Source organism: Akebia trifoliata, chromosome 5 (genome assembly GCF_017979445.1).
Source record: "Akebia trifoliata isolate Shusen 1 chromosome 5, ASM1797944v1, whole genome shotgun sequence".
NCBI classification, from domain to species: domain Eukaryota; kingdom Viridiplantae; phylum Streptophyta; class Magnoliopsida; order Ranunculales; family Lardizabalaceae; genus Akebia; species Akebia trifoliata.
This window is the reverse complement of record NC_141379.1, coordinates 32482712-32491501: the sequence shown is the minus strand read 5'-3', so window position 1 is coordinate 32491501 and position 8790 is coordinate 32482712.

The following is an 8790-nucleotide window of genomic DNA, read 5'->3' as shown; positions in this document are numbered from 1 at the left end:
TTCAAAGAAGATACGTACACGGTAGAAAAAATCAATTTTAAGGAAAATGTAATTTATGGAATTTAATTTCTCGAGATTGATTTATTATTTGAAAATGTGATTTGCCCATGATCATAGATAAATTAATTGACTGAAGGGATGTAATGTGATGAACATGTTGTTAAAAAAAAATTGAGCTTCTAAGGATATTATATGGAATTTTTATATCAGTGTAAATAAAAAATTATATTTAACTAAAATATTGAGTAATGAATATCATTATAAAGATCTTGAAAAGGAAATATGTGGCATTTAAAAAAAATTGATAAACTAACTCTTTTTTATAAAAATAAATAGATAAAGAGAGTTATTATTACCATACAAACTTTTACTAACACTACATCAACTATGTGTAATTCTTTAGTGATTTATATAAAGATCGCGTGGCACTAATAAATTTTGGTGTGGCAATAAACAGCTCTCAAAATAAAAGAAGTGCTCCTAAATATAATGAATCGTGAAAATCGGGCTTACCCACATAGCATCGATTGACACTCTTGTCGTGACATGTTTGGGAATCATAGATTTGCATTTCTCGAGATATAAAATTGCATATTTTTATGGGAAAATTCAGTTTTGTATTCCAAAGAGTGTAGATCTATGATTCCCATCATGTCAAAGGTGTCGATTGAATATGCCACATGGGTACTTTTACAGGTATGGCTCTTTATAATGTTGCAACAACAATTTAAAAATATTATAAAATAATCTTCCAATTGAAAAGACAAATTTATCCTTTAAAAAAATGAAAAAAAAAATGCTTTTTTACATGGAGATGCATGCATGGTGACTCATCATAATTGATGTCTTATTCGAGGTTTTAAAATCTCATAATCCAACAGAAAGAAAAATCAAAATATTCTCAAATGAACCTTTTGAGATACTTTGAAATGTTTTCTAACATTCAATATCTTGTATGAATGGCTTTTGGGTCTCTTTCAAAAATTGAGACATTCTACCAAAATGCAATTAAACTTTTGAACCATGACCACAACTATTTATGACCATAGTTTTAGAAATTAGTACTCAATCAACTCTACTCCCATGTTGATGGAATCAAGTCAAGTCGAAGACTCATTAGTTGATTTGTATCCGTCAAAAAAATATTAAATTATTATTATAAAATAATAATAATTATTTTTTTATTTCCTTCAAAAATTTATATAATAAAAATATACAATAATGTTGAAGTGACTTTAGTCTGGTACCTTATATCGAATTTTTCAACATGAAAGTGTGTGGGAACCATAGATAATTTCATCAAGATACGAGTGAAAAAGATCTACGATTCCCATTCACCTTCACGTGAAGAAGTGCAATATGAGATTCCAAACTAAGGTCACTCCAGCACGACTCTAAAATATACATGACAATTATTCTCCCTTTGTCTTTTTATCCCCTATTATAAAGTGGGATTGAGATTTAATTTTTTCATGAATCTTTAAGACAATTTTTATTTGTTCTCCTCTTATATTGAAGAACACCCTCCAATTTTATTTTCTGTCTTATTCTATTCTCCTATTTTGAGAACATTCCTTAAACTTTATATATTGTCTTTTCTAGAACTTATTTTTAAATAGTGTAGGGATCCAATGACTCATGATCCCAACCCTTAAAACACAAAATTCAACGGTTGAGATTTATGAGTATCTTAATAACACAAATCTCAGAGATACTTATCCCAAAGATAAATCTCAATCATTAGATTTTGCATTTAAAGGGTTGGAATAATGTGTTCTTTCACGAGTCATTCTTAGGAGTCAATGAATCCTGACTCTTTTCAATAATATCCCTTCAATTTTATTATTTTTCCCATACCCCTCGTTCCCAAAGAGAATTCCCATGCCTCTTAGCACAAGCAAACTCTAGTATTAAACATACAAAATTGTTTTACATTTTCTAATTAAGTGGGTGAGTTTGTAACAACAAGTGAGGACCGAGTCAACTCGGAACCCAAACAAGTCGACTTGACTTGAGTTTTAGAACATGTCTATAACCACTGAGTGAGTTACAAGTGTGCTTACCAACAGACATACAAGCATAGAAGTGAGGATAGTTTGGTATATTGAGTTTAACATCTCTCCTACTTTCACTAAATTCGAGGCAAAGAAACACGGGTGTGGTGATGTGTCTTGGGTCTACACTACATGACACGAACTCATCGAAACAAGTTGCTTCGTACCCACGTGGCATGTTCTCGTTACTCGTTACTCGTTAGTCACCAAGCTGTGTAAACAGTGCACGTTAAAAATGCCACACTCGTAGACGTAATCGTGCGCCGTGTTGGAGGTCTACACTCCAGACAAAATCTCTCCATCAACATTTTTTTCTTAAAAGCACCTAACTGTACGGAAAGCTTTTAAAATTACAATAACCACTCACGTGTTAACGAATACGTCATTTATAAGACTGGTTTATGGTTATGGAATCAATGGATCGGGTCCAAAATCCGATCAGTCACTCCTCTGGAACCCGATTCGAAATGATAATTGGTAACCACTTTTTATCCAATAAAATTACATAAGAAAGTAGGTGTATTTTATGTTTACAGGATCCAATCTAACATGATCGATAAAGTAATGATAAGATCAGATCAAAAATTTACTCGGATTGAGTCCTATTGTTCTTGGATTGGTTTATTGATCAACCTTGATTTGATCCAAATAGGATCCATTAACAATTAAAGTTGAAATAATTGGGGAACAATTGTGGTTAATGTCATTAAATGTATCACAGGTACTTTAAGTAATAAAAAAACTAGCATTATAACACATTTTTATGATCTTCCTTGTAATAAAAATGACCTTGTTGAAAGTGCATTTTTACATATTTTTATTAAAAATATTATATTAATTTTTTCACATAATATTTTATATTTTTCAGTACTTAATTTCGACATGGGTGAAGAATGCCTACTATGAGTTTCGGGTGAACAAGGTCAATATATAGTAGATAGCCAAAGAGTTGACTTTTTTTATTAAATATTGTAATTTGGACTTCTCTAAAGTAAAATGACTATCATCTATATATTCGAGGGCATCATCTCAGAGATCAATGCGAGTTTTGTATTTCCCCCCTTCAACCATAAGTTTGTTGTCGTTTTATGTTGTATTTTTCTCTCGACCAGCAAGTTCTAACTTTGAAGTCTACTTATTTCTATTATGAACTTTTGGTAAAATGACTTTTCTTCCATTTACTGAGCCTGAGCCTACTCTACTCTTTTTATAGCGTAGTTCAGTCAAGTACCGTTACCATTTGCCCATGGTGCTTAAGATGGGGTCCAACTGCCACCGTAGGTGAGCTATTCTGGTGAGAGTATCAAATAACTCGAATTTTATATTCATTCTACGATAAAATGGAATATGTAAATGATAATTGCCATTGTAAAGATACAAATTTAATGTTTTATTTATTTGTTGCTTAATTATTTAACAAATCATGAAGAGACATTGGATGATAAAAAAAAAAAACATATCTAAAACATTGGAATATGTTTTTTATTATTATTTAACTTAATCAGACATTACTAAAATTGAAAATAGGCAAAAAAAAAGATGTTACCAAATATTTCTTTGATCAATTTGATTAGATGGTTGAACAACTACAACCATGGAGACCTACCAATCATGGATTAGAGGATCATATCTTTACAGCCCCTCTTGTTGCTTAAGATATGATCAAATATTTATTTGATCAATAATTTTTTTTTTTAAAGTAATAATATATATATATGTAGCTTTTTGTGAAAATATAAACTATTATAATTTATGAAAATATAATTCTTTAAGATCCTTACAAATTTGATGTTTTAGGACTCATAATATTGTACACAAAAGTAATAACTTAATTATTCAAATTTTACCCATCGGGGTTCGCTGAGATGGTAAGGAAGTGACTGGGTTTGCTCTCCAAATCGTGACTTCGAATCTTTATACACCTTTCCACAGTAAATGTATCTACTTACCTATCGTAACACATGACTGGGTGGGAATGTGTGTGGCCTCGGAAAGATTAGTCTCACCAAAAGGTGGGGATACTGTCTTTCCAAAAAACAATTATTCAAATTTTATATAAATTATTATAATGCTTTTAAAAATGATTTTTTTTTTTTTTGGTTCAATAATAATATCCATACTAAAGCCAATACAATCATTTAACCTATGCATTTATCTGTCTTTTTAGTGACTTTGTATACTTTTATTTATCTATCCAAAATTATTAATATTCAAAAATAATAATTATTATTAATAAATCATAAAATGGATAAATACCATTTGTTAGGACGTTAGGTAAAGGGTAAGGCATGTGGGGGATTGTTCGGAGTGTATCACAGCTGCCGATAATTATTGATTTTTCTAAGGTACCAAAACCTTTGAAATTGATGTACGGAGATTACAGTTTGTTGTTTCTATTTTCTGCAGTTTTGCTGTTGCACCAATCACAGGACAATGTTAGAGTTAGTTCAGAAAGATTTTCTCTCTAGATCAAAACCAATGTATCTTTAGGTCATGTAAGTGATCTGTAGGTTCATTAATGAATTTTTCATGACTCAGCTCAATTATTGTTTTATCAATTTTTTTTTTGTTTTTTTTTATCTTGTCGAGAGTGGAGATTTGATGACTCAACTACAACGATGAATCCTAATTTATTGTCTATCAAGAAATTGAGATATTTGACCTTCTCACCATATTTTGTAATTACAATGCATAGTAGAGAATGAAATTGTATTGTTTGGCAAGAAGGATTGGATTTTTAAATATATTATTATCAATATTAATGATAAATCCATCGGTATGCAGCTGACGTGGCAGGGGCAGAGAATCGTAGATCTTTTACCTTGTGTATCCCCAAGAAAAAGATCAGCGGTTTTGTGCCTTTACCACGTCAGTTGAGTACTGATCGCGTACTATTTATCGTGTCAATTTATCACGTCTCTATTATCAATCATTAAGATTGTGTTTGGTAACACTTTTGAAGTCTGGAACTAATTTCTTATTCAAAACTTCTGGATTTATCCAACATCCCTTATCGCTACTTCAAAACTTCAAGATTTTGATTCTAACGTTTGAAATCTGAAATGAAACATACAAGATTAAATTTTCTGAAGCTTGAATTTTAAAAGTGAATTGCCTCAATTTAGACTTCAAAAGTATTACCAAACAAATAACGATTCATTTGATCCATAATTTAGACTAAACCATTGTAGGGGAACTCATAAAAGTTGGAATAGTCCTAATAAATAACAAACTAAAGAAATTATATTGAGATGGTATGAAGGCCGATTATATCATCTAGAGTTGTCAACGGATGGAACTGGATTGGATTGGTACCAAATTGGTATCAATCCAATAAGAAATTTATTAGACATTGTATCCGACCTGACCTAATTGGATGTTTTATTTTAAGTTCAGATCTGATTTGTATGACATGTTGAGTATTGTTTTGGATCCAATCCAAAAAAATCAAGATTTTCAAGTTGGTCATAATTTAACCCAATTCTATTTCATAAAAACTAATATAACATTTAATCATGTATCATTTATATATCTCAAACACATTATCAAATTGGGGGACAATTTATATAAAATTGATCTAATAAGTTATCAAAGTATATTTTTATTAGATCCGTTTATCATAACTCAAATCCTTCATTTGGACCTATTGTCATCGAATAAAAAATTAGGTTTGTTCCAATCCATTGACAACCCTAACACCTACAACGAGAGAGACTAAAAAGAAGGTGGATTGAGATAATGAAAGTACCTTTTTTTTTGGCTAGGCAAGCTGCACACACCATCCCACCCTGTCACATTACAACAGGTAAGTAGTCACATTATATGGGGAGGGGGTGCATATAAAAATTCATAGCAAACTTAGTCATTCTTTCCATCTAAACTAAACCCTGGTGGGTATAATGAAAGTAATTATAAACATACTAAAATATTACATTTTTACACGTCATTTATTTATAAGATTGTTATCATATCGAGTAACAAAATTAGAGTCATAAGGGAAATCATAGGACCATCCATTCATTATCATCATCTATGTTTTATCCAATATTAACCTTTGTTGAGTTAGGGATCAACAACATACCTATTTCTCATTCAATTAGTATTCGAAAACTATGTAAAGAGATTGTCAGATTTGTATGCAATAGAAGTGATAAACTAGTTTATAAAGACTGAGGAGCAAAGATTAAAGGCATAGTTGTGGGTACACATTTTGTCACTTAGTAAGAGAGGATTAGCTCATCCTAAGAGAATGGCTTAGCAAGGAGTTGAATAAGAATTTGCATCCACAATTAATGTAGATGAAGGATATTTTGACATCCTAACGAAAACCACTCCATTATATTAGCTTGGATCAACAATATTGTGTAGAATTCACAAACTCTTTGATCTTTTCTTTTATTAAAATTCTATGAGATTTATAGCTCATGTTATATTTTTTTTTGTTGGAATCGAGGTATTCTAATCTCTTAGATCACCTGACTAACTTTGGGGCACGTACAATCCCCTCCCTCCCACCAAGTAATTCATGCAATAAAACCCTACAGTGTCCCCAATGGGGGATTTGAACCCAAGACCTTCACTTCCTGAGGTGTGGTCTTGGCCAAGGTTACAATTCGTTAAAGGGGTATTGAACCATGAATCAATTTGATTCAAACCAATTGTGGTGCAATTCGCTTTTGGTACGTGATAGTTAGCGAACCAAACAAATTTCTTTATTTTACCTTAATTTCTTCACACATCCTCCACGTGTTTATACATTGAGTTATCCTCCAAAAATTTTAAATTGATAGAATGCCCTAAAATGATGAAAAATGACCAAATACTTTCATTGTTTTTACCTTATTCATCACTTCAACCTTCAAGTGCTCTAAACCCTGTCTACCCCTACAAATTGCGTTTGTTCTTAAGTGACGAACCAAGAAGCCCAATTTGAAATGAGCAAACCCACGAACTAGGTAACATAGGTCTTTGGACATCTCACCAATCATATTTGAGAGAATAATGCTAAAGTGACCTCAAGATTGTACCTCACATCGCACTTTCCTGACGTGGAACTGTAGGGGTGGCAATCTTAACACAATCCACGAACATGACTCGAGAATGACACAAAATTAGTGGATTTGGGTCATAATAATATCAATTAGTCTTACGCGATTATTAAATGAGTTGGGTTCGGGTTAGGAGCATCAACCCGCCTAACCCGTTTTGACATGTTAAGTTATTTTGTCATTAACGTGTAGTTTTAAATATATCAACAATTATTTAAGTAATTCATTTTTTATAAGAATTTTCCCAGAACTTTTTCGTAATACATTTTTTATTTTATTTTAGAGTGTGTTTTAAAATATTTTTTAAATAATTTATGATTAAACTTTTAGTTTGGGAGAGAAAATAACACTTTCCTTACTATATTATTTATTTATATTTATATATTTTTTAATCTATTTTTCCATTGACATCTAGATGCATGTGGTGTTTGATTCCTAATATGGTGATTCATGTGGGGCAAAATGACCCTTATTAAATAAGACTAGTATGTCTATGTGCTAATGAAATACACTTTACTTATCCAATAATAATAATAATTATTATTATTATTATAATAATGAAAAACACTTTCCTTACTAAGTTAGTAAAGAAAGTTTTTAACCAAATCTCCTTATGGCATCCAAAAACATGATTTGATATCACATGGTTGTAAAGGATAAAATTATATAAAGTTTTTTAAAAAAAGTTATTTTTTTACCATTGAACTTAGTTTATGATTGTGTGACTTTATTTTTAATAATGATATTTTATATTTAGTGATGAAAATGTAATTTAAATTTTTTAATAAAATTTATAATTTAATTAAACAAGGTTATAAATGGGTTGGGTCACATATACCTATTTATAAATGGATTGGGTTTGAGTTTAAGTTTTTGACACGATTATTAAATGAATTAGGTTTGAATTTGGTAAATTTTTATAATGCCCTTCCCTCAATACTTGATACGATAGGATCTATCTCTTTACCACCCTTACATGGAAGTGTGTAGGAACAATATATGATTTTCTACTCGTAATTTAAGAAAGTGCGATGTGAGATACAATCCTGAGGTCACTTCGGCAAAACTCTATTTCAAATGAAATAAAATTGGATAAGAAAATGAGGTAGAATAAAGAGTTAAAACGCTACGGGTTGTTATTGTTAAGCGTGTCTCTACCTCACAGAATTACCAGTCTCTTATTTATATAGTCAAATATGATATTCAAACCATAAATCACTCACACCAACACACTCAGCTACCTTCCCTCCCCATTCCCCCAACCCCTACTTGTCAACCAAATGCACTGCACCAACCTCCTCTCAATTACCTATAGAATAATGATTTTTTAACTAGAAATTCATTCCTAGGTCAATACTGGGATGATGTGGCATGAATATAGAATCATAGATTATTTTCATCGAGATACACAATGATGCATATTTTTTGGGAAATGTCCAGTTGTGTATCTCAAGAAAAGAAGTCATGATTTCGTATTTGTGCCACATCAGCTGAGTATTTATCGAGTGAAGACTGTCTAGTTAATAAATTAGGACTCTTACTTATAATATTTAAATTTTTGAGTTGATGGGCATCATTGAACGGTTCAGATTCGAGATTGATGAGATGGTGTGCCATATTTTATTTAGCTTCCATATGTATTGAAGATCTCATTTACCCAACAATTAATTATACATAAAACATCTCAT